This window comes from Gekko japonicus, unplaced genomic scaffold (assembly GCF_001447785.1).
Source record: "Gekko japonicus isolate JY-2015 unplaced genomic scaffold, Gekko_japonicus_V1.1 scaffold2493, whole genome shotgun sequence".
In the NCBI taxonomy this organism is placed as follows: domain Eukaryota; kingdom Metazoa; phylum Chordata; class Lepidosauria; order Squamata; family Gekkonidae; genus Gekko; species Gekko japonicus.
In genome coordinates this window covers 63181-89013 of record NW_015160910.1, presented here as the reverse complement: position 1 = coordinate 89013, position 25833 = coordinate 63181, and the positions used below count along the sequence as shown (strand labels likewise).

At 46.4% G+C, this 25833-nt stretch overlaps 1 protein-coding gene across 1 annotated transcript in view; it reads right to left on the bottom strand.

Moving 5' to 3' along the window:
- Window positions 1–25833, bottom strand: part of SLC2A1 (solute carrier family 2 (facilitated glucose transporter), member 1) — a 58171-nt gene that overhangs the window by 17325 nt on the left and 15013 nt on the right. The gene's annotated exons all lie outside the window — the stretch shown is intronic.

The window sequence follows — 25833 nt, the reverse complement described above, 5'->3', positions numbered from 1 at the left end:
ACCACAGCTAATTAGCATATTAGGCCGCAGCCCCATGTAGCCAGAAGTGTGGTCATCCAGCCACACCCACCTTTTGCTTCTTATTCTCTTTACCTTGTTTGTTGTCAAAACCCAGGGCTTTTTTTTGTAGCAGGGACTCCTTTGCATGTTAGGCCACACACGCCTACTGTAGCCAATCCTAATGAGTTTCTACTGTTGGGTGTGGCCTATTATGCTAATAAGTTCCTGCTGGGTGTGGCCAACTCAGGAGCCAGCCGGAACTCCATTCCTGTGCGTTCCTGCCCAAAAATAGCCCTGGTGACTGCATCAATTAGTTTGCTCTGGAGCCTTCCTTCCTGAGCTAAGACAAAAACGTGTGAGCCGGAGGCTAAAAAACTGTGAGTTAGCTCACACTAACTCAGCTTAGAGGGAATACTGATCCCCAGCTAATCACTGCTTTACCATAGTGCACCCTTCAGCACCTGTGAATCAGGTATCCCCAGCCAGGCGATAACACAGAATTTGATATGCAGCAATGAGAGCCAGCATTGCATAGTGGTTAGAGTATCAAACTAGGATTTGGGAGACCCAGGTCCAAATCCTTGTCCTGCCATGGAAGCTTTCTGGGTTTGTTTGGGCCTGTCGCGCCCACTGAAGTCCAACCTACCTCACAGGGTTGTTTTGAGGATAAAATGGAGGAAAGAAGGTAAGCCACTTTGGATCCCCATTGGGGAGAAAAGCAATGTATGAATGAAGTCCAACAAAACAAATACATTTTGGTACATGGAATCCTGAAGAACAGCAGGGAATGGTAAGATTTTTCTTATCACTTGGCTGGGCAATGCAGACAAGCACCTGATCAAGTGGTTATGTGCTCACCACAGTAAGTTACCCTTTGGCAAAGGGTCACCTGGAATGCATTCAAGAGCCCAAGGAATTTGTATGCTTAGCGCAGGTACCCGTTTCTGGACATGTTCAACACCCCTCCTGTCAACATGCTGGCCCTTTCTGCCGGTCCACCTGAATGGAAGGTGGGGGTTAAATGGTTGCAATAAATAAAGTGGTGCATGGGGACACATGTACACGCACGTAAACACACGCTCATGCACACTCCCTGCCTGTTCAATGGCAACTCGGATCTGCCACTGAGAAGGTAATTTGGCCCACGAGATTTGCTGTGTTGGTCTCACTTCCATTGGCCTTTCATCCCTTCTTAAAAGGTTTATTGCGTTCTTAAAAGGTTTAGTCCACCTTCCCCTTACTAAAGTATGTGAGGGTCAAACTACAAGATATGTGTGACGCTGGACTCGAGTTGCAGTCACATGTGCAAGAGCCCACACAGCACTCTCTAGCTGCAATGGAATGCTTTGGAATATAAATTCCACAGTTATATGTGTGACCACAAGTCAGGCCAAGAGATCTCTAGCTGAGCTCGGGTCACACATATCATGTACTTCAGCGCTTAGCCACCACAAGAGGCTTTGGGCTTGTTAGTCTGGCCGGATACCATTTCCACTACACTTAAAAAAAATAGGACGGATAAACTGACATACACATTGGTTGTTGTCGGAGGCTAAAATCTAGGGAGGAGGAAAACCCACCAAACTGAGAGGCCTGTTCAAGTAGTCATCTAGGGGTATTCACGTAACAGGGTGGTGTGCTGTTGTACCTATCTCCAGCCTCAACATGTTCAAAGGGCCTCTGTGCATGGCACCTATGAGGTTATACATTCATAACCAGAGCATTCATTGAGTGCCTGAACATGAATATTATCAAGAAAGGTTTATGAAAAGAAACCCAGGAGGTTTGTCTCTATAAGGCAGTCTGTCATACCAGAAGAACAAAGAAACAGAAGTGCTCTCTGTGAACAGCTGCTTTATGCTTTCCAACCGAGATCAGCTGCCAGGCAATGAAGAAAAAGGAGCAGGCCAAAATACCCTCTTGCAAGGACACCCGGTTAATGCACAGTCATGATAACATCTTGGATGACAAGAGTTGGGCGTTCAACACTGGCCAAGCCAGCTCACGCAGGCCTCCATTAAGATGTCACGAGCAGGTGGCTCTTTTTGTAGCAGGAACTCCTCTGCATATTAGGCGACACCCCCCCTAATGTAGCCAATCCCCCAAGAGCTTACAGAGCTCTTCCTACAGGGGCTACTGTAAACTCTTGGAGGGTTGGCTACATTAGGGGTGTGTCGCCTAATATGCAGAGGAGTTCCTGCTACAAAAAGAGCCCTTAGAACCAAATAAGTAAGGGTACAGCATACAGTTGCCAACCTCCAGGTGGAGCTTGGATATCAATTCCCCTGGAAAGAATGGTGACTTTGGACTCCCTAAACTCCGCCCTCCCCAGGCTCCATTCCCAAATCTCTAGGAATTTCCCAACCCAGAGCTGGCAACTAGGATTGCCAACCTCCAGGTGAGGCCTGGGGATCTCCTGCTATTGCAATTGATCTCCAGCCAACCAAGATCAGTTCCCCTGGAGAAAATGGCTGCTTTGGTGGATGGGTCATATGGCATTATGTCCTGCTACAGATATACTCCCTCCCCTCCCCAAACCCTGCCTTCCCCAGGCTCCACCCCCAAAATCAACAGATATTTCCCCGCCCAGAACAGGCAACCCTAGCATAGCATTGGTTCAAATCAAATGTGTCCTATTCTGCTATGCAACCTAATCAACCAAATAAAAGGTAAAGGTTTCTCTTACTTGAGAGCTAGTCGAATCCAACTCTAGGGGGCAGTGCTCATCTGTGTTTCCAAGCCGAACAGCCAGCGCTATCCGAAGATGGTTCCGTGGTCATGTGGCCGGCATGACCAGGGCTATTTTTGGGCAGGAACGCGCAGGAATGGAGTTCCGGCTGGCTCCCGAGTTGGCCACGCCCAGCAGGAACTCATTAGCATAATAGGCCACAACCAACAGCAGAAACTCATTAGGATTGGCTATGTTAGGGGTGTGTGGCCTAACATGCAAAGGAGTTCCTGCTACAAAAAAAGCCTTGGGTTTTGACAACAAACAAGGTAAACAGAATAAGAAGCAAAAGGTGGGTGTGGCTGGATGACCACAATTCTGGTAACATGGGGGTGCGGCCTAATGTGCTAATGAGCTGTGCTGTCAGGGGTGTGGCCTAATATGCTAATGAGTTTCTGCTGTTGGGTGTGGCCTATTATGCTGGGCTTTTTCTACAAAAAGAGCCCTGGGCATGACTATACGCCGAGGCACACGGAACGCTGTTACCTTCCCACTGAAGCGGTATCTATTTATCTACTCCCAATTTCTTGCTTTCGAACTGCTAGGTTTGCAGGAGCCGGAGCTAGAGACAGGAGCTCACTCTGTCATGCGGCACTTGGGTCTTGAACTGCCGAACTACAGACCTTCCAGTCTGCAGCTCAGCATCTTAACCTCTGAGCCACTGCAGCCCAGTCAACCAAATTCACTCATGCAATTTCACATTATGCCAGTATGGGAACCCTCCCCTCCTCCCAATCTATGATTTGGACAGGTCTCTTGGCCCAACTTTCTCATCTGCAACAATGAGGCCAGCAAGGTCAGCAATGAGTGTTCTGCAAATCAAATGTTTCATACACGGGTTTTTTTGGTATTTTTTTAAAATGTGCACGTGTGAGTGTATCTGGACATCACGGCGACCCCTGGTGACTGACCCCTACTGGGGGGCTGGAGGATATTCAGAGAGGTGGCTGAATAAAGCCTGCCCCCACCTCCAGCCTCTGGTATTCCTTGGAGGTCTCCCATCCAAGTACTTGCCAGAGTCGGCCCTGCTTAGCTTCTGAGATCGGGCTTGCCTGGGCTATCCAGGTCAGGGCACAGAGTTTTGAAATAGCAGGTAAGAATCGCCTTCAGTGGGGGAAAAGCTCTTGAATATTAGAAGACATGTGACCATCAATTGAAATAAATGACTCATTCAGGTCATATGTGGGCAGATGGGCCAGTAAAAAAATGTGGACTAGTAACTTTTGTACACTCATATGCGAGGCTGGAGTACAGTAGTAATCCCTGACTCTGTGTGCAATTATTTTGAAGAACGAATGTCATTGGGATGATGTTCTGCCTTACAAAACCCAGGAAGGCGTTAGGAGTTCCCATTAGTCCAAGGGCAGGATTCAAGAATCCAACACGGTTTTCTGTCTTTGTCTCATGAGATATCACCAACAGCGGCTCCCTTTCCTCTCAGCCAAAGTTCATGTCCCTAACAAACCTTGGTTGTAACTCTAGAAGACGGAGGTTAGCTAGGGACGTGACTTCCAGTAGAGAACAGGAAGAAAACAGGCCACTGTTCATCCGTAGTCAATTGAGCAAAGCCTGTGAACTAAGAACCCCAGTTCTTTGGCAGAGCCCAATTTCCAACCTCCTTTCTGTGTAAGCTGAAACAATTGGGGGCTTGTTCAGACTGGAGGTCAACACAGACTATTACATTTGGACACTGGCCTGATGATTTACAACAAGTAGCAATTCCCAGTCCAACTCTGGATGCTGGGGCACGCAAAATGAGGGATTGATTGTCACGGGCCCACCTAAGCTGCTTTGGAATATTCACATGGTGCTCAAAGCCCCTCAACCACGTCGACTCTCTCTTTGTTCTGAAACAGGACTGGGTACATGTACCTCAAGTGGGCAGTGACTCACAAAAACTCATTTCTACTGCTACAGACAGACTAGGGCCAGGGCTTTTTCGGCCCTGGCCCCTATCTACTGGAATGAGCTCCCATATGAAATCAGGGCCCTGTGGGACCTTTTACAGTTCCACCTGCAAGACGGAGCTCTTCCATCAGATTTTTAGTTGAGGCAGTGGGCGTCCCCTCCCTCCACTGGCCCTCTCCTTCAGCGGGTCAGGTCTACGTTTACCATCTAGGAACCCCAATCTGAAAAACCTCATCTGTTGAGACACTGATTACCACATAGGAATATTGTTGTAGTTTTATCTGATGTGTTTTAATTGTTTTTAAGCTTTCATATATCAACATGATCAACATGAACAAGATTAAGAAGACTGAGGACATGATGGGTAAGGCCAGCCCAACAATTATCCTCATGTCCAGCAATTCATATGCTCCTAGAATGCTAAGGTTCTAGGCTGGAGACCAGGAGGTCAAGGAAAAAAACAGGAACATTTTTGAGGGGGAGTTTTCCCTGCTTGATGTGAAGGGGTGTGTGAAGGCTTTTTTTCTTTCAGAATAAATAGCAAAATAATGTTGATTGCACTATGCCTTGCAGTGGCATCAGCCCACAAAAAGCATTTTCATGCCTTGTTTTTCCCCCCAATGACTTGAATGTGCTCTTTTCCTGCATAATAATCATGAGGTCTGCTATCTCTAAGCTGAAACAACAACCTTCCCAGTTTACAATGAGGCAGGTGAGGCAAAGATGTCTGTCATGGAGGCTAATGTTCACCAGAGGTGAACATGGCTTCAAGCCAAGTTTGAAAAATGATGCTCTCAGTTGTGGTCAGGGCTTTTTTTTGTAGAAGAAGCTCAGCAGGAACTCATTAGTATAATAGGCCACACCCAACAGCAGAAACTCACTAGGTCACACACCCCATGTTACCAGAAGTGCAGTCATCCAGCCACACCCACCTTTTGCTTCTTATTCCGTTTACCTTGTTTGTTGTCAACACCCAGGGCTTTTTTTGGAGCAGGAACTCCTTTCCATGTTAGGCCACACACCCCTAATGTAGCCAATCCTAATGAGTTTCTGCTGTTGGGTGTGGCCTATTATGCTAATGAGTTCCTGCTAGGCATGGCCAACTTGGGAGCCAGCCGGAACTCCATGTGCAGTCCTGCCCAAAAATAGCCCTGGTTGTGGTGTCTTTATTCTGCCTCACAAGAACCATTTTTTGTTTTACCACAGTGTTGATGGTTTCTATTATCGACCTTTATCTTCTGTTTACCAACCAAAGGGAAAAAGGAGACGCTTAAGATAGCTTCAGGCAGGCCCATAAATCATCACCTTCTTGTATGTTGTGAGTAAAGGCCACGTAACTCAGTGTGAGCAGGAAAGGAAACTGTTTAAACGGGGGAAAATACGTTGCTTAGGATGACTTTACCCTAAATTCTGGGGGCATCCTGACCATCTTCCCACTTGACTTTAATTCGTAGGAGGAGCAGCAGATATGGGAGATGTTCCCTCAAGGGTTGTGTCTAACACCCAAGGAGCAAGTATGAATTCAACACAATATTGGATGGAAGAAAAAGTGGTGAATAGTCAGGATCCTTGCCTCCGGACTGTGACAATTCTAGCAGCCAACTCCAACTGTAACTATTTAACAGGTACTTTATCAGTGTCCTCACTGAATAGAAGGTGCTGGCATGCATCAACTATGGCCCCGGTCACACTGGGGGAAAAGGTGCGGCTGAAGTGCAGCTTCTTTGAGCCGCATCAAAAGAGACGCGCGGCGGTGGGATCCGACAGATTCCCCGAGCTGCTGCGCAGTTGCTCCCCGGCACGATCAGCTGCCGGGGGGAAGCCACAGATTGGTGAGCGAGGCAGCCCACTGCGCATGTGCAGTTTGCCCGGGGGCCTCGCATGCTACCGGGGACAGGCGCGCCAGCGATCCCACGGCCGCCCCTGCTGCGGATTTTCAGGTAAGTAGTAGTGTTTTGTAGGGGTTTTTTTGATCCGCATCTTCGGCCAGAAGAGACGGATCGGGGATGGGTGTGCGCCGCTTCCCAGATGTTGCGGTGTGATCGCGCCCGCCTGCTGCACCCCCGATCCGTTCCTCTCGCGGATCAAAGCCTCCCGTGTGACCGGGGCCTGTATGCCCAAACTGAAGCTTATTTGCAAAGTGCCATTACCTTAACTCAGGAAACTAGTGTTGCTGTTGGATTTTACAAGTATCATCCCTACAGTTATGAAACGGTTACGCTAAAATTTCTGTAAGCTAATAATAGCAAGTTTAGAACCAATTAGGTGTAGAGTAGATTCTTCCCACCAAAGGGGTGGGTGGGTTTATTCTTAATAAGGGAACAAAGAAACAAGGTGGCGTAGATCAGAACGAGAAAGATGACTTAGTTAGATGGTTGTTGAAGAGTTTTGAGTCCAGTGGCACCTTTAAGAACAACAAAGCTTTATTCAAGGTATAGGCTTTCGTGTGCACACACACTTCCTCAGATACAATGGAAATTACCAGTCCATACATATTAGGCAGAGGCTGAGCAGTAAATTAGCATACAGCGTAATGAAGATGTTCGTTTATATGGTTACCATTTGTCTGGGTTTAACTCCGCGGGGGAACATAGTGAAGGAAATAAATATGTCAAAATTGGAGACTGATGGGCAGATATATCCTTAATTGTGGAATGCTGAGAGTAATTAACTGAGACCCTGCCATTACGCTCCATCCGTCTCCTCTCAAGCATGGAGGCGACTGTTGTTATTTTCTTTCCATGTGATCCTTTCCCTAATTTTGAAGTAAACTTTTTCTTAGAAGTTAAACACGCACATGTCTGTGCTGCATTATTCTGCTGTGCTTTGTTTGCTAAATATCCAACAATTGCCAACTCCAGGCTGGGAAATGTCTGAAGATTTAGAGATAAAGCCTGGGGGAGGTGGAGTTTGGGGGAGGGACCTGAGCAAAGTATAATGCCAGAGAGTTCACCTGCCAAAGCAGTCATTTTCTTTAGGGGAACTGATTTCTGAAGCCTTGCCATCACTTGTAATTCCAGGAGATCGGCAAATTGGCTAATTGGTTTTTGCTGAGGGTCCACAGAGTTCAAACATGTTTTAGTGTTCATTGATAAAATGTTACTCAGCAATCAAAACCAGGCCTGTGGACAGCCATCCATTTACTGGTCTGTGAGGGGGAACAATTAGGGATGCGCAAAAAAAAATAAAAAATCGGCCCATTCGGATTCCGCCGAATTGGGCAGAATCAATTTCGGCTGACAGTAAGACTCCCGCATGTCAGTTTCGTCAGTAGGAGAGTCTTTCGGCCAGCCGAATGTCAATTTCAGCCCCATTATATCCTATGGGCCATTGAAGTCAATGGTGAAAACATAGGGGATATTCTGGGGGCTGGAGGGGAGGGGGCTTGAGGGAGAAACTCCAAACTCGCAGGGTAGCTGATGGGGCCTCTCCACAAGATACCAACCATGTTTCAAGAGTATTGGACCAGGGGGTCCAATTCTACGGGCCCTCAAACAGGTTGCCCCTATCCCCTCCATTGTTCTCTATGGTGGGGGGGAAAGTTACTTTTTTCCACAATAGAGAACAATGGAGGGAATAGGGGCAACCTGTTTGGGGGCCCGTAGAATTGGACCCCCTGGTCCAATGTTCTTCAAATTTGGTTGGTATCTTGGAGAGATGCTCCAGCAGCTACCCCGCGAGTTTGGAGCCTCTCCCTCAAACCCCCTCCCCTCCAGCCTCCAGAATATACCCTATGTTTTCGCTAAGTTACTTTTTTCCTACCATAGACAACAATGGAGGGAATAGGGGCAACCTGTTTGGGGCCCCACAGAATTGGACCCCCCAGTCCAATGATCTTCAAACTTGGTTGGTATCTTGGGGAGCGGCTCCAGCAGCTACCCCGCGAGTTTGGAGCCTCTCCCTCAAACCCCCTCCCCTCCAGCCTCCAGAATATACCCTATGTTTTCACCATTGACTTCAATGGCCCATAGGATATAATGGGGCTGAATTGCTGCTGAAATTCGGCGGCAAGCAAATTCAGATCAGAGAATCTGAATAGGCTTGCAGCAGCCGGAAAGGGGTCCGAATGGGCCATTTTCGGGGTTGCATTCGGTTCATCCGAACCGAATGCACATCCCTAGGAACAATCGCCATAGGCAAGGACATGAGTAGGTTACTGCAAGCAATGTAAGCCGTATAAGAAGGCAGAACCAAGTTTGAATCCAGTTGCACATTTAAGTCCAACAAAGTTTTATTCAAAGTGTGAGCTTTCGTGTGCACGCACACTTCCTCAGACATGTGTCCGCGCATGTGAAAACTCACAGTCTTAAAGGTGTCACTGGACTCAAACTTTGTTCTACTGCTTCAGACCAACACAGCTACCTACCTGTATAAGAAGGTGGGTTTTTTGTTTTTTTTAAGGCTCAGCATTTCTTTTCAGACTAGTAAGACACAGAAACATGTGGGCTTAAATTGTAGCTAAGGAAAATTCCCTATATTTATACCCAATCCCTAAAATTATACAATTGGAGCCCGTGTCAACAATAAATCTTAACAAAATATATATATATATATACGTACACTTTCCAAAAACAATCCAAATTGCAACATATCTGTATATGTTGTGCAATCTATATTTAAATCTGCATTGCTCTTTGTGCAATCTATATTTAAATCTGCATTGCTACATACAAGCTACCAAGAATGACCAATGTTCAAAATGTATTCAGCGGGTATACCAACTGAGGCTATTAATAACGATCTAATAATTATTTTTAGAAGCCGTTCAGAGAACTCGTATGTGGCAACGTTTGGTTGCTTGTGCAAAGTGTGTGTGCGCCATTAAATTATGTTTGTTGTGTGGTTGATTGTCACGCCTATGTTTGAGTTTGTTTGGGAATATATTTTTGAAGGCTATTGTCATATTTTTTTAATTTTTGGTGGCACTTTAAAATATACCAGTATTTCCTTGCCAGTATGTGGTGCTAAGTCTATGTGTCCAGATACTACGATAGATAGACAGACAGACAGACAGACAGACAGATAGAATGGATGGAAGGAACAGTCTGCCATGCCTTCTTATAGTAATCATGATCTAGGAAAACAACACAACTGAGACATCTACAGATGACATAGAGGAGTTTCTAAGGGATTCTGGAGGATACAGAAAATTTGACTGTATGAATTAAAAAGAAGAGGACAAAATGCCCTGAATATGCTTCTGGAGAACACTAAGAGCAGCTGAGATTACAGTCAAAGAGGGTGGGGAGGAGAAATTAGCCTGCATTAAATCCTGTAAAACAAACAGACGGACTGACTAATAATCCTCAATAAGCACGCTGGGTAAGACTTGCTGGAACGGCAAGATCCAAATTTAGGAATGAAAACAAAACCCAGACATCAATTTTGCATTATATGAATATTCATACTTGAGCAAATGGTATTAACTTGAGGGCCAGGAGGATCCAAAGAGTGTATTAGGCTTGGGCAACAGGCCTGTGCTAGCCCCATGGAATATTTTGCTCCTTTTTTGTTCATTTGAACAGCTGACAACACACGCACACACACCTCAGCATATCACAGACTGTCCCCACAATGCACATGGTGTGTGTATGTGCTAAACTCAGGGAACATTAGACAGACCCGTGCTTGGGGGGGGGGGGGATCCAAAAAGGAACAAAAATGCAAACTTCACAAGTAGGTGGGGATCACTGTTCCCTCTAAGCTGAGTGAGTGTGAGCTAGCTCACAGTTTTTTAGCCTCCGGCTCACACCTTTTTGTCTTAGCTCAGGAAGGAGGGCTCTAGAGCAAACTAATGTATGCAGTAGCCCAATCTCTGGCTCACAACTTTAACGCCAGCAGCTCACAAGGTAGAATTGTTGCTCACAAGACTCCACAGCTTAGAGGGAACATTGGTGGGGATGGTAGAAAGCCAGCCCATCAAAGGAACTATGAAACCTGCCGCTCTGTCTTGGGAGCAAAGCTTGAAGGATCTTCATGCAAGAAACAGAGGGAAACTGAAAACACAAACCCTGCAACGCAAAAGGCTGAAACACAAACCCCACAGTGCAAAACACAAGCCCCACAATGCAAAAGGGAACCTCTTTTAAACTAATTTCACTGTCTTAACTTCCCACCAAGAGCTGCACTTTATTTTGGTTCTGGTTAGATTGCTGACCGCTACCAACTAAAGATGTAATTAAGCAAAGTTTTTCAGTTTTAGACATCCCAATGGGATGCTGTAAGAGATGAAAGGTCCAAGAACGCTGTCATGGGGGGGGGGGGGGTTTTTATGGGGGGGGGTTGCCTGGCAATAAGGGAGTAGGAGGCACTGTTGGCTCTTGGGTAGGGGGAAGAATGGATCAGAGAAGAACATTCCCTAAAAAAGCTGGGGGTGGCTGTTTCATGCCCCATTTCACAGATGAAGATATGGCCATTCTAGTGCACATGCAATACCAAGTCCCCCACACCAAGTACCCAGTCCCACCCCACCTCCTGTCAGAAAAGTGCTAACAAAATTAACGCTTTCCTGTTCTTTATTTCTTTTAATTACACCCCAATTTTTTGTTCTCTAAGGATTTACGGTCCCGGTCACACGAGCGAGATAATCCACGGGGGAAATGAGGCTTTTTGCCCCGGAGCAAAATGAAGCGCAGTAGCATGACCATATGTTCCCCCGAGGCTTCGTGATTAGGCCGTCACACGTTGCTGGTGCAGCAGGGAAAGAAGCAGCGGCATGGCGCGATCACACATGCAGTGATCACAAGCTGCCGCTTCCCGACGGGCGTTTTTTATTTCAAGCTGGAGTTCCCCCATGCGCATGACCACGGAAGTGCATGACCAAGGAGGCTTAAAAAAAAACCATCCGGTGTGAGACAGGACGCAGATGGGTGCCAGATGCGACGGGATACCAGCGCTTCCGCGATCCGACGCCCGCCCGCACCCCGCATTTTCCGGAAAATAGTGCACTTTCCCTGGTATCTTTTAACTCCGGTTCTTTGGCCAGGCAATATGGGTTGCCGACGGGTGCGGGACAATTGCCAGATGTTTTTGTGTGATCGCGCCCATAAAATCCACCTGGTCTCTATCACGCGACTAATTCTGCGTGTGACCAGACCCTAAGTCTTTGAAAGGAGGTTTAAAATGGCTTGCTTAATTTCACATGGATGGGTAGCCATGTTAGTTGGTCTGTAGCAGCAGAAAAGAGCAGCAACTCACAAAAGCTCATACCATGCCACAAATTTTGTTAAGTCTTTAAGGTGCTAGTCTTGCTCTTTCCACATAGATCTGCCCAGACCTGGAGACTGGCAACCCTACAAACATACCAATTTTTTAAAAGAAATAAATGAAAGTTTCCGAATGACAAAACAGTGTTGCTAATTTACCAATGACGGCTAACAGAAAATAGGGACATCTTGCTGTCATATTTGAGCTAAAATGCTGCTGTTCAAGTACACTATTAAAATTAGAGGAAATATTGTCTACATTCTGGTGTGGACCCCTCCCTAAAACCGCCATTGCTGAGATGGATGGCTAACTCCCCACAGAGAAAACCTCTTTTAGCACTTCAGAAGACCTGTTGGGAGATTGTCCCAGTAGGTCATCTGATGTTCCAACAGAGGTCTTCTCTGTGGGGAGTTAGCCATCCTTCTCAGCACCCCCAAAAGGAGAGAAAGCAAAGGTCCCCTCTGCGGTTTTAGCAGGAAGATTTAAGAAAATCCCCTACTCTGTAAGGTTCTGTGATTGTGATTCAGAGGAGATTGAAACAATAGAACATGTATTCCTCTACTGTAGTTTGTATGATGACATTCGGGAAGCCTATCTAGAAGATATTCTTAAGAATGATGCCAAGCAATCCGATGACAGAAGGTTGTGTCGTTTATTGGCTTCACAAAATATAGCGGTTATTGAAGCGGTTGCCAAGTTCTGTAACTGCCTTATAATGAGGAAGCTGTGTGTCAAATCCATGAACTAAATGGTGACTGTATGATTATGATCTATCCCAATAAAGGTTTTGAACTTGAGAAAGCAAAGGTCTGGAAAGGCCCAAATAACTAAAGAGGCCCATTTCTCCTTCGTGCCTTAACTTTGGTAAATGTCCTGGGCTGACAGCTCATGTTAGCCTTATCCACATGTCACAGTGAACATATGTACATCCTGCATGAGCCTCTGTACATCTGTTTGTGAGAAAGAACTTAACGCATATTCACTGAGGGCCATTACCTGGATAAATGTGCAGTTTAAGAACATATTCAGCTGTACATGCATTGAATGTAATATGTATAAAGAAAAATCAAGTGTACACTGTGTATACGGATCATGTGTGTATTCAGTGTAGCTTCTGAACAGAGCTACTGTTAATCCCCTATCCTTCATTTAAATAAAAAATCTTATTTGTTGAAAAGTATTTGGAAAGCAAGATCAGCAAGTAGTTGTGTGTTTACTGGTTATTCAGTCCCTTTCAAATCATTGTACTAGGATAATTTGAAAGGTCTGTAAGGGTTAGAACAGTTGAGCTAGAACAGATAAAAGGAAGTCCTTTTTCACCCAAAGAGTGATTAACACATGGAATTCACTGCCACAGGAGGTGGTGGCAGCTACAAGCATGGACAGCTTCAAGAGGGAATTAGATAAGCATATGGAGCATAAATCCATCAGTGGCTACCAATGTTCCCTCTAAGCTGTGGAGTCTCGTGATCAAAAATTCTACTTTGTGAGCTACTGGCATTAAAGTTGTGAGCAAGCCATTTGGCTCCTGCATTGATTAGTTTGCTCTGGAACTATCCTTCCTAAGCTGAGACAAAAATGTGTGAGCTGGAGGATAAAAAACTGTGAGCTAGCTCACTCTAACTCAGCTTGGAGGGAACACTGGTGGCTACTAGCCACAAGGTATAGATAGGAACTCTCAGGCTGGGGCAAGTGATGCTCTGTCTTCTTGGTGCTTGGGGGGGGGGCAACAGTGGGAGGGCTTCTAGTGTCCTGGCCCCACTGGCGGACCTCCTGATGGCACCTGGTATTTTTGGCCACTGTTTGACAGAGTGTTGAACTAGATGGGCCATTGGCCTGATCCAACATTGGCTTCTGTTATGTTCTTATGTTACATGCAGACACAGGAGACAGAAACACTAACCACAGCAAGAAATTTACTGGCCAAAAGTTTTGGAAACCCATCACCATAACTACAGAAACACAAAATGTGGGCTGTTATGCTTATGAGTAAATTGACTCTTTTAAAAACAATTTTGGAAAGGAAAAGTTGATTCCAATGAAAACTTTGCAGGGCGATGTTACCTCTGTCTTCAGTGCTGGAATAGCACAATGCTAACCAAAAATGTTAGGTGAAAAGCATTGCCTTTGATTTTACTTAAATTGCTTGGAAGATTACAGTTGTCCCCCTTGTCCCATTTTCTTTCCCCTTCCTCTTTGCACGTGTGTGTTGCATCTGACTTCTTTCCACGCTTGTAAAATTTCTGGTTTTGAAACTGCAGTCCTGGCTTGTGAGTGGGGAGATATAGCGCCTTGCGACCAGGATTAGCCGCTTCGAGTTGGCCCTTCCTGATGCCAGGGGCCAAGCAGAAGGGTTACATAAGGAATCCTTTCCACATCAAATCGTCTGCCGAAAAACCCTGTGCATTGCCAAGGATTCTGGGGCACCTCAGGGCACACTCTATGGGGCAGCTCCACAGCCAGTCCTCTCGGGCCACACAACATGCCTCTGAGCCCAACAAAACTCTCTTGTCTGTGTGCAATGCAGAAGAAGAGCGGTTGTGGCTCATCCGCCATTACCAGTCTTCTTGAAGACACTTCTGAGGAAACCTCAAGATTCCCCAGAATACAATTTGAAAAACCACAGATGATTATTCTGTCATTCTGCCCACTGTGAAGAAATTAAACAGACATAACTACTTAATGGCTACTATAGCCACAAAGCTGTGTTTACAACACACCTCACCAAGAGCCTCCTCAGACCCCAACAAAAGTCCTGATGCATGTGCCCCGCTGCCAAGAACGAACAGAGAGAAAAAATAAACGTCTTGGTGTTTCAATTTCCTGATTTGGCTTCCATCAAAGCAAGCAGAAAAGGCGTCCGACCGCCTTCCCTTTTCTAATCTCAAAGGCACACTTGCAGCTGTAGGAACCTGGCAAAGGTTAACAGAAAACCTCACACAACAGCAACACCGGCATTGTCCGTTGCACTGTCATGGGGAGGGGGGAGGATTAAGAGTAAGGAGAGCCACACGCTGTTTAGCGGTCCCTGCCAATATTAGGACAGCAAAAAGGTACACTTTATTTTGTGTGTGTGTGTGTGTGTATGTGTCTAAACCTAAACAGCATGATAAAAAGTAGAGACATCACCCTGCCAACAAAAGTCCATATGGTCAAAGCAATGGTATTCCCAGTAGTCATGTATGGCTGCAAGAGTTGGACTATAAGGAAGGTCGAGCGCCGAAGACTAGATTCTTTTGAACTATGGTGCTGGAGAAGACTCTTGAGAGTCCCTTGGACTGCAAGGAGATCAGATCAGTCAATCCTAAAAGAAATCAACCCTGACTGTTCCCTGGAAGGCCAGATAATGAAACTGAAGCTCAAATACTTTGGCCACCCAATGAGCACTCACTGGAGAAGACCCTGATGCTGGGAAAGACTGAAGGTCAAAGAAGACGGGGACGGCAAAGGATGAGATGGTTGGACAGTGTCATGGATGCAACGAACATGAAACTGAGCCAACTTCAGAGGACGGCGGAAGACAGGCGGGCCTGGCGTGATCTTGTCCATGGGGTCACGAAGAGTCGGACTCGACTGTGCAACTGAACAACAACATATGTCTGTAAAGTGTGGTCAAGTCACAGCTGACTTATGGCAACCCGGTAGGATTTTCAAGGCAAAAGATGAACAGAGGTGGTTTGCCATTGCCTGTCTCTACGAAGCTTCCCTGGCGGTCCAAGTCCTGACCATGGCCAGCCCTGCTTAGGACAGGGCACACTTTACTTTGCTTACCCACACTTGTACCTTAGAGAACGGGACTTGGGCACACTTGACAAACCAACAGCCATCCCTCAATTTTTCGCTCTTCGGGTGTTGTTTCTCAGTTTTCAAAAACCCATGCCATCACCCTGACCTGGATAACCCGGGCGAGCCCGATCTCGTCAGAACTTGGAAGCGAAGCAGGGCCGACCCTGGCAAGTACTTGGAAGGGAGACCTCCAAGGAATGCCAGGGCTGGGATGCAGAGGCAGACAATAATAAGCCGCCTCTCTGAAACATCCGAGCCCCACCAGGGATCGCCAGAAGTCAACCGTGGCTTCCAGGCACACACGCACACAAAACTACTCACCAGAAACACAAACAAACCCGTGCCACTGCTAATTCCTGCCCTGAAGTGTTTCACACCTGTATGGTTTTACACGAACATCGTAGCTACCGATGTCTGCCTGTGGACCCACAAGCGCTACGGCACAGACAGCGATTCAACGGAGCCTGGGACATAGCAAGTACAGCTTTATCTTTTGAGGGAAGAATCCAACCAGAAGACACACTTGGCAGAGACTCTGGAAGACACACTGGCATTTCCATTCTCCTCAGAGCAAATCGCAGAGTGGGCCAGCCCATATCAATGCCCAGCGTGGCAGCATCAGAGAAAACATTACATTTGCTCCACTGAATTTCCTTCTGCATGCACAAGCCTCCAATGGCCATCAGTAAGGCCAGAAGGACCCGGCCCCAGAGGTTGCTGAAAGCATCGTGATCCTTATACCTTAAATAATATTATGGGTTTTAAAATCACTCTATGCCACATTGGAAGCCAAAGTGGCAGCTAGAATATGATATATGGACTATGCTCCATCCCCGTTCACCCTTCTAGCATAAATGCTTCACAATCCAAGGTAACCACTGCCTGAGCATGATATGACAATGCAAAAGCACGATTAGAGATGTAAAATTTCCGAAAATTTTGAAGCTCGGAAAAAAACCCGTATTTCCCCCCAGTTTTTTTCGGAAAAATTGAAAAAAATGCTACATTAGCACTTCTTTTGTCTTTTCTAGTTTGAAAGTCATTCTGTTACTTTAGGAACATAAAATATGACTATGGACATTTTTACTTGGCATGAAATTATCACAACTAGCATATTAAAAATATAGTGTATCCAAACAATTATTACAAACAGAATACCCACCCACATGCAAAAACAAAACTGAAACCTTTTTATTTTCTTCTGACAATCGCACCTCCTAAAGGAAGAAATGCATCTTGTTCTTGCATTGGAGAGTTCAGTTTGTAACCTAGGCCTTGCTTGTCCTCAGTGCACAGAAATTAGATCAATCTGATACCATATATATATATATATGAAATTATTTGGAAAATATTTGAACACCTTGTCTTAAAATATTTTATTCATCATGTTAAAATAAAATGTTCCATAATCAATTTTTTTTCTTTTCTTTTTTCAACTTTTCGGGAAAAAACAAAAAAGGCTTCAGGAAAAAAACCGTTTTTTCCCCGAATTTTCCCGGTTTTTTCCCGGGCCTTCACATCTCTAAGCACGATACCACAATGCATTGTGATGGGGGGGGGCAGCATTTAGTCAGACTACATAGGGGAGCCCCCTAGACTCAGAGCTGTACAGTTCCATTTCCTAAAGCAGCCAACAAGACTAAGGAGAAGAAGAGATTGGATTTATACCCCACCCTTCACTACCCGGAGGAGTCTCAGAGAGGCTCCTTTCCCTTCCCCTCCCCACAACGGACACCCTGTGAGGTAGGTGGGGCTGAGAGAGCTTTCCCGAGAACTGCCCTTGAGAGAACAGTTCTTGAAACAACTTGTGACTGACCCAAGGCCACACCAGCAGCTGCAAGTGGAGGAGTGGGGAATCAAACCCGGTTCTCCCAGATTAGAGTCCGCGCTCCTAACCACTACACCAAACTGGCTCCCATACAGGATACAGCTGGAGGAGAGACAACATTTTGTCTAGCTGGCCAGCCGTGTTAGTCTTGTCTGTAGCAGTAAAAAAAGAGCAAGAGTCCAGTAGCCGCTTAAAGACTCACAAAAGAGTTGAGGCAGGGTATGTGCTTTTGTGAGTCACTGCTGAAGAAGTGAGCCCTCACTCACCAAAGCTCATACCGTGCCACAAATTTTCTTAACGTTTTGTCTGCGTGCCTGCTTGTGGCCCCCCAACCAGCAATGGTTTACTGAGCAGAAGTCGCACATCACCAGCCCCCAGGTGCGGAAACAAAAGCAGATGAAGGGGAGGAGGAGTGGTTTCCTCTCTTCTCTCTCCTTCTGCCAGCTCTGTGTCATCTTCTGACTAAGATAGACTAAGGGCACAGCAAACTAGAGAGCATAGACATACGAGAGGTTGCTGCAAAAGTTCAAACACTCAACAGAAAATAGCAAACTTGTCAAAGCACAATATCACTAATCAATAGCATTTTAATCTTGATTTGTTTCAGTGAATATCAAGAGACCAAAGTCCCATCAAGATGCAAGATGTGTGCTGTTGCCGTTTTCTTGCATCTTGATGGGACTTAGGTCTCTTGATATTCACTGAAACAAATCAAGATTAAAATGCTATTGATTAGTGATATTGTGCTTTGACAAGTTTGCTATTTTCTGTTGAGTGTTTGAACTTTTGCAGCAACCTCTCGTATGTCTATATCTTCTGATTAAGGCCAGTTTTGCAAGAGAGGAGAATGGGGGGGAAAGAGAAGCTAGGAACCCTCCACCTGTTTAAACTGTTTTGGTTGTGGGGAAAGAGCAGGAGGCGACAAGGTACAAAATCGCCTGCTGGAGGTGAGAAGGGAGAACATGAATGCAAGAATGGTAGCCGTATTGCTCCCAGGCCCCTTCCTGAGATGGTTGGTGAAAGCAGGGCTCTTTTTGTAGAAAAAGCCCAGCAGGTACTCCATAATAGGCCAAGCCCAACAGCAAAACTCATTAGCATATTAGGCCACACCCTTACAGCACAGCTCATTAGCGCATTAGGCCACACCCCATGTTGCCAGAAGTGTGGTCATCCAGCCACAGCCACCTTTCCCTTCTTATTCTGTTTACCTTGTTTGTTGTCAAAACCCAGGGCTTTTCTTGTAGCAGGAACTCCTTTGCATATTAGGCCACACACCCCTAATGTAGCCAATCCTAATGAGTTTCTGCTGTTGGGTGTGGCCTATTATGCTAATGAGTTCCTGCTGGGCGTGGCCAACTCGGGAGCCAGCCGGAACTCCGTTCCTGTGCGTTCCTGCCCAAAAATAGCCCAGGGTGAAAGTATGAGCATCTGTGCAAGAAAGGGTGAAGATTTCGAGGCTGTGTGATCCCCTGTTCAGCAGCCCTGGTTCTGGCACCAAAGCTTTGGTTTCCGGCATCCTGACATGGAAATCGACTATTCCAGCAGTATCTTCACACTTCCTATTTCCTTCCTGGACCCAGGGGTGCCAGCCTCCAGGTGGGACCTGGGGATCCCCTGGAATTACAGGTCATCTCCAGACTATAGAGATCAGTTCCCCTGGAGAAAATGGAGGCTTTGGAAGGTGGACTCTGTGGCACTGTGCCCCACTGAGGTCCCTGTCCTCCTCAGGCTCCATCCCCAAATTGCCAGGAGGTTCCCAGCCTGGATCTGGCAACCTTACCTCCGCATCTGCCGCTGGTGGCTGGGGGGGCCCTGGCAACCCTACCTGGACCAGCCCCAGGGAATACACAGAGGAGCAAAAGATCTCTGACCTTACGTTGGCTTAGGTGTGGATGGATGTGTTGCAATACAACACCAACCCATATGGTGATAGCCTGCCTGGCCAGTTTACATAAAAACAAATGCTAAGTCATCTGTGCACACTATAAATCACCCGCTGAGGCAGAGATGGTGGCTAGGAATTTCCTACATGGACAAAGAACACAGAAACTATCTTGAATTAGACCAAAGTCTATCCTAGCAATCTCTTCTAGTATGTCCCACGAACGAAGTTCTGTTTTAAACACACTGATGAACCCAAGGTAATCCATCTGCAGAAGAGGTTGTCTGGTGCTTCCCTACATGATTTACTGCTCTTGCCTTGTCAGACTCTGCTGGGAGGTGGGCAGTTTGGTGTAGTGGTTAAGTGGGCGGACTCGAATCTGGGAGAACCGGGTTTGATTCCCCACTCCTCCACTTGCACCTGGCTGGATGACCTTGGGCAAGCAGTAGTTCTGATAAGAGCTGTTCTTGAAAAAGAGCAGTTTCTGTCAAGAGCTCTCCGAGACCCACCTACCTCACAGGGTGTCTGTTGTGGGGAGGGGAAGGGAAAGGAGTTTGTAAGCCGCTCTGAGACACCTTTGGGTAGTGAAGGGCGGGGTATAAATCCAATCTCCTCTTCTTCTTCTGTTGCATTTCTGGATTGGGTGCAATAGAATTATCCCACCCTTCCCTCTGAAGATCATTCAGTCACTTCACATGCAAAGAAAGACCAGATTTAACTTCCCTCAGAGGAGGCTGCCCACTGCATCTCTGCATGAGTCCCTGCTCCAAACTTTCCAATTAACAAGCACGTGCAGAACTGTGCAGAAACAGAAAAGGTGGATTCTTCTTGGGTATGGATATTTTCCCCCCACATTCTATTAAACTTTTTATATTTAAGAATGAAGCCTGTCTCCGATTGTCATTAAGGAAGAACACTGAGAAGTTTTTGTCCAACTGGCACCATGTTCACAAGCAGAACATGAAGTGGTGGCCTTCCCAGTATCTAGTCAGCTTGGACCTCACTTCAAGTCTCTCTTCAGGGATGGGGCTTAGTCAGTCTATGGCAAACCATCTCTGTTCGTCTCTTGCTCTGAAAGCACTACAGGGGTCACCCTAAGTTGGCTGTGACTTGACAGCACTTTCCAACATACATAGGCACCCCGAGTTTCACACGCATGTGGAACAGTATGCTGGGAATGAACTCAGTAATCTGCTTCCCTGTCCATGCACTAGCTGCGCATTTTAAGCATGAACCCTAGGGAAAACGTTGCTCGCTTGTTTGTCTTAATTCCAACGTCATTAGGGGGGGGGGGGGAACCCACTAGCAACCAGGTTCTCATCCTGACTCTGACAACATAAAACTCTGGCAACGAAATGTGTTGAGTTTTTTGGTGTTTTGTTTTTTTACAGTGTAAAACCACTTTGAATGCAGAGTGTCCCCTCTAAGCTGAGTTAGTGTGAGCTAACTCACAGTTTTTTAGCCTCCGGCTCACAGATTTTTGTCTTAGCTCAGGAAGGAGGGCTCCAGAGCAAACTAATTCATGCAGCAGCCAAATCGCTCGCTCACAACTTTAATGCCAGGAGCTCACCAAGTAGAATTTTTGCTCACAGGACTCCACAGCTTAGAGGGAACCTTGGAGGGCACCAGTGTTCCCTCTAAGCTGAGTTAGTGTGAGCTAACTCACAGTTTTTTAGCCTCCGGCTCACAGATTTTTATCTTAGCTCAGGAAGGACAGCTCCAGAGCAAATTAATTTATGCAGTAGCCAAATCACTGGCTCACAGCTTTAATGCCAGTTGCTCACAAAGTAGAAGTTTTGCACACAAGACTCCACAGCTTACAGGGAACCTTGGAGGGCACTACAGTTTCTTTTTTAAAAACCCAACATAAACAGGCCCAAAGGCAAAAGCCTGACTGGGTGGATAGTTTTCTCCCTTCTGGTCTGCTGGCAACACTAATCCTTGATTTGTCATCCCTGCAACAGACAACACCACCCAGTCTGTTCCCTACGCTTGGGACTTCCTCCTTTCAAAGCGCCAGACTTCAGTTTCAGAAGCAGAGGGATAGCCATCTTTTCTACTATAAAAGCAAAACATTTGTGTAGCATTTTTTAACAGCTTTCAAGGATTTCTCCCCAGAAACTACCACCCCCACCAGTCTTGTTCTGTGGAATGGAAACCCAGCCATGTTCACCACCCACAAAAGCAACTGTATGTCATCCATACAGTATTTCTTATTGTGCAAAGCGCCTGACAGCTTCACTTTGTCTGGTCTTGCACAAGGGCCTGAGGATACAGGTCACAACTAGGCCCATTTTACAGAAGGAGAAACAGAGGCCAGGAAATGACAACTTGGCCTTGGTCATGCAGTGAAATGTAGACGTGACTTCAACCCACATGGCCCAGGCTGTGCTGCAGACGCAGTGGTTAGGCCACAACTGGGTGGGTGATGCAGAGATTCTAAGGCTGCAGTCACCGCAAGCAGTTTGCCGCGATATAATGGCGTTACCTTTGCAGATTTAAAGAGTACGATCAGACCACAGCACCGGCCTTCCATGGATTATAGAGCGGTCAAAAAGGATCCAGAGTTTCGGATACATGCTTATGCGCATGGGTGAAAGACAAGTAAAAAAAGAATGCCGCAACAATCTGAATGACTGACCATGGAGTGAGCACGCAGTCAAGCCGGTTCAGGGTGGGATGTCTGATCAAAACTTCCCACAGCTATTTAAACTGATACAAACAGAGGTGCAGCCAGATTGCACCAAGCCTCCAGTGTGACTGCAGCCTAAAAGAGCCAGTGGACCAGTGGTGGTGGGTGCCCTGCGGTGGCTACCGGCCAGCAAAACCATGACAAAAAGAAACAAAAAATACTCTTTCAGAGCAAAGAGTGCTGAATGCTGAAAACTGCCTCTACATACCAATGTGGCTACTTGTAATGAAAGGCAAATGCCACTAGGCACCAGGTGAGTATTGATACTATATTGCATTCTGTATTGTACAGTATTGCACCCTGTGTCACAAATCCTCATCAGTCAGGATCCTAATATTCAAGGCAGGCTGATGTGGTGTGGCCACAACCCTAGCACTGCCTACCAGCTAACTAGCAAAACTTCCAATTTCTCTTCCCAAACTTATTTCCTGCATCTGTATCAGAGTGCAGACAGGAGCAGAGTTTTAATTCAGAAGCCTTAATGTGGTACCTGTAGCGGGCAGAAAAGGGGGGGTTCCACAAGCAAACAGGATCAGTGGCCTGCAAATATAACAGTGTTTAAGCATAACCATTCATCCATCCTTCCCCTGCCAAATGGCTGATACACAAGTCCTTTCATTCCCAGAGATCCACCGTCCATCTTGCTCTAGCTGGTCTTACTGGATCTCCCTCCAACTTTATAGCATTGAGATGGGATCTACTGAAAACTTCAGAGAATGCACTGATGCCCAAACTGGTCTGGATTTCAGCACTGAGGTGGTGGGAAGAGATCAGCTTGCAGAATAAACAAAGCTTGGCACTGGCTAGAAATTCAATCAAGGTGTAACGTGGGCCAGGGAAGGCCAACAATCCTTCTATTTATTGTTGTGTAATAGCTATTTACCACGATCACATGCCTGGAGCTTTGTGAAGACGTAAAAAGAAACAGCCGGCCTCTCCTGACAAAGCTTATGATGCTGGATTAGATCATGCAGAGAGAGACGGCTAGTGTGGCGTCAATTGTCCTGCAATTCAAATCTTGCTTCTACAGGAGTGGCTTCCGACGACAATCTATCTGCAATCTGGGGATTCCTTCCTACTCTCCAGGGCTGTTGTGATTAATGAGATAACACATGAAAAAGCACCTTGAATACTCCAAAGTGAGATACACATACTATTTATTAATGGCTGCAATTGCCAATAAAACTCAGCCAAACCACAAAACCAGATCTGGGAACAGGAAACAAAAATCAACAAAGCCAAATTAAATTGTGTTCATTTCGAAGCAAACACCACTGATTTCAGGGCATCACTGGGCCCATTCCCACAGCCGAATTCCGATTAAGGCTTTTGATTGGACCACCTATGTGGAAAAGATAATGTAGCAAGCCTTTGAGGCACACAGTACTCTTCATAATAATAATAATAATATCCTTGGCATTTATATAGCACTTCCAGTGTTCAAAGTACTTCACGTAGATTTGCTTTTTATAAATTCCAGGCTTGGCACGGGAAATGCAAAAAGGCTGCTTATCTGAGTGGGAACAAATGTTCCCCAGTTATCAGGCAGGATCTTTTTAAAGGCTAAATTATCAAACACTTCCTCAATAAGTGTGCAGAGGGCGTTCTGAGGTTCAGGACCCTCTGTTCCGTGAAGTGGTGGCAGGCCACACATTCTAGAATTCCTCATCATAGAGCTCCAATGTGGGAAAGACAGGAAGTTTAATTTCTCAAAGGTGGCAGCTTTCGAACACCCACTGGAAATCCAAACTGTATTCATTCCTGGTTGTATTTGTTTATTTTTTAAAATTAGATCTTGCCACTTCTGCCCCATGGAGCTGTGGTGGCTCAAGTGGTTAAGACCCTGAACTGCAGGCTACGGAAGGTCGGTCGTTCAGCAGTTCGAGACCTGGGTGCCGCATGACAGAGTGAGCTCCCGTCTCTAGTTCCAGCTCCTGCCAACCTAGCAGTTCGAAAGCAAGACATTGCAAGTAGATAAATAGGTACCACTTCGGTGGGAAGGGAACAGCGTTCCGTGCGCCTTGGTGTCTAGTCATGCCGGCCACATGACAACGGAAATGTCTTCGGACAGTGCTGGCTCTTCGGCTTTGAAACGGAGATGAGCACCGCAACCCTAGAGTCGGATTTGACTGGCTTTCAAGCAAGGGAACCTTTACCTTTTACTTCTGCCCCAAGGTGATTGATCACATAATCAAAACAGAAAGCCATAAAGCAAGCAAAAGGCCAATAAAAGACCATTTCACCCACTGACTGAGGGAGTAGGAACACCTTTAAACTGCTGCCATACGGTTGCCAGCCTCCAGGTGGGGCCTGGAGATCCCCCGCTTTTACAACTGATCTTCAGCTGACAGAAATCAGCTCCCCTGGAGAAAATGGCTGCTTTGAAGGGTGGACTCCATGGCATTGTACCATGCTGAGGCCCCTCCCCTCCCCAAACCCCACCCTCTCCTGGATCTACCCCCAAAGTCTCCAGGTATTTCCCAACCCAGAGCTGGCAACCCTAAGCTGTCATGATCCTAGCCTGTAATAGGGCGGCCTACAGGCTCCAGGGAAGCCTGTATTAGAGTGTCTACAGGGCCTACATTTCCCAGGTACCCTCTGGACCCTTTGACTGGCTAACACCCACTGCTGATTGAGGGAGTCAGGAACACTTTTAAACTGCTAAGAAGGCTATGCCAGGAATTGTGGAACCAGCATGACCAAAAGTCATAAGGAACAGGAGGCCGGGTGAGAAAGAGCACAAAACCTGGCAGGGCCCAGCCCAATAAAAACTAGCAGGAAGCATTAGAGACAATTTCTGTGTCTGTCCTTCTCTCATTCCCCCCCTCCCGGCCCCTGCCATGCAAAGTATTTTGCATTCCGCACATGTGCACAAAAACCCACAATGGTTTTAGACCTTTTTAAAATTGCCCCAGATGCAAGAATCTTGCTAAGCAAAAAGTTATCACTTTTATAGCAAACATGCTTACACTTACATAGCATTCTCCACCCAAATATTCCACATACATTATCTAAGTAATCACCACAGCAACAACCCTGTAAGACAGGCCAATATTACCACCAAAGTAGGGATTGGCTGAAGAACAGTAGAGGCTTCCTCAAGGCCACCTAATAGGATGAAGACTTCCAGAGCCTTGGTCTATCAAGGTCAGTGTTGTCTACTCCAACTCACAGTGGCTGTCCCAGGTCTCAGGCAGAGGTCTTTCACATCGCCTCCTACATGAGCCTTCTAAGTGGAGATGAGGGGAATTGAACCTGAGACCTCCTGCACACAAAGCAAAAGCTCTGCCATTAAGCCACAGACCTTGATCTGAAGAATTTCTTACTTCTAACACTACAGTGTCCTATGCATTTAATGGCTGTTGTTTCAGCTTCAAATTATATACAGGGGGAAATGCATCTTTAGTTTAAAAACGGTCACCTGGAAAAAACAAATGAAAATTTAACCATGTAAAAATACACACACACCCCATACATACTGCTTTCCACCTAACAGAGGACAGAAACAAAGAATCAGAGGTTTTGAGGGGGGGGGGGGTCTTCTCCCACACAGCCTATACAAATTAACCCTCTCTTTCCTCTGAACTGAGGAACGCAACCCACACAAAGTCCTTGTTACAGATTCCAACCCTTTCCTATCTGCAGATTACACCCTGCATGGAGCATAGCCTTGGTACATCCCGTGCCACCCCCTTCCGCAGCCCCAAACTGGACTCTCCCCCCCCCCCATCTCAGGCGTCTGGAGGCTCGTCCTCCACAGCCAACCAGGATCAAGACCCTGCACAGAGCCACGCCTGGCGCTG